Genomic DNA, 656 nt, shown 5'->3' with positions numbered 1-656 from the left:
TTCATGAACTTCCATCGGAAGATCCTTATCAGTTCTTAGCTGAATTCTCGCAGATCTGTGATACTGTCAAGACCAATGGGGTTGATCCCAAGGTCTACAAACTTATGCTTTTCCCCTTTGCTATAAGAGATAGAGCTAGAACATGGTTGGACTCACAACCTAGAGAAAGCCTGAACTCTTGGGACAAGTTGGTCAATGCTTTCTTGACCAAATTCTTTCCACCTCAAAAGATGAGCAAGCTTAGAGTGGAAGTCCAAACCTTTAAACAGAAGGAAGGTGAATCCTCTATGAAGCTTGGGAAAGATACAAGCAATTAACCAAAAGGTGTCCTTCTGACATGCTTCCAGAATGGAGCATCATATGTATATTCTATGATGGTCTATCTGAATTGTCCAAGATGTCATTGGACCATTCTGCTGGTGGATCTCTTCATCTGAAAACCCCTGCAGAAGCCCAGGAACACATTGAGATGGTTGCAAATAACCAGTTCATGTACACTTCTAAAAGAAATCCTATGAATAATAGGATGACTCAGAAGAGAGGAGTTCTTGAGACTGATACTCTGAATGCTATATTGGCTTAGAACAAAATATTGACTCAGCAAGTCAATATGATTTTTTAGAATCTGACAGGATTGCAAGCTGCATCCGGCAGTG

General features: G+C 40.7%; 1 non-coding gene across 1 annotated transcript; it reads right to left on the bottom strand.

The window, feature by feature from the left end:
• Positions 1 to 236: 236 nt before the first annotated feature.
• On the bottom strand, positions 237 to 343 carry LOC127748059 (small nucleolar RNA R71). The gene has a single exon (XR_008010002.1). It is a non-coding gene; the product is annotated as a small nucleolar RNA R71 (small nucleolar RNA).
• Positions 344 to 656: the final 313 nt, after the last annotated feature.

This window comes from Arachis duranensis, chromosome 5 (assembly GCF_000817695.3).
Source record: "Arachis duranensis cultivar V14167 chromosome 5, aradu.V14167.gnm2.J7QH, whole genome shotgun sequence".
Taxonomy (NCBI): Eukaryota; Viridiplantae; Streptophyta; class Magnoliopsida; order Fabales; family Fabaceae; genus Arachis; species Arachis duranensis.
Note: the sequence above shows the minus strand (reverse complement) of the source record. Positions and strands in the feature narration are given on the sequence as shown.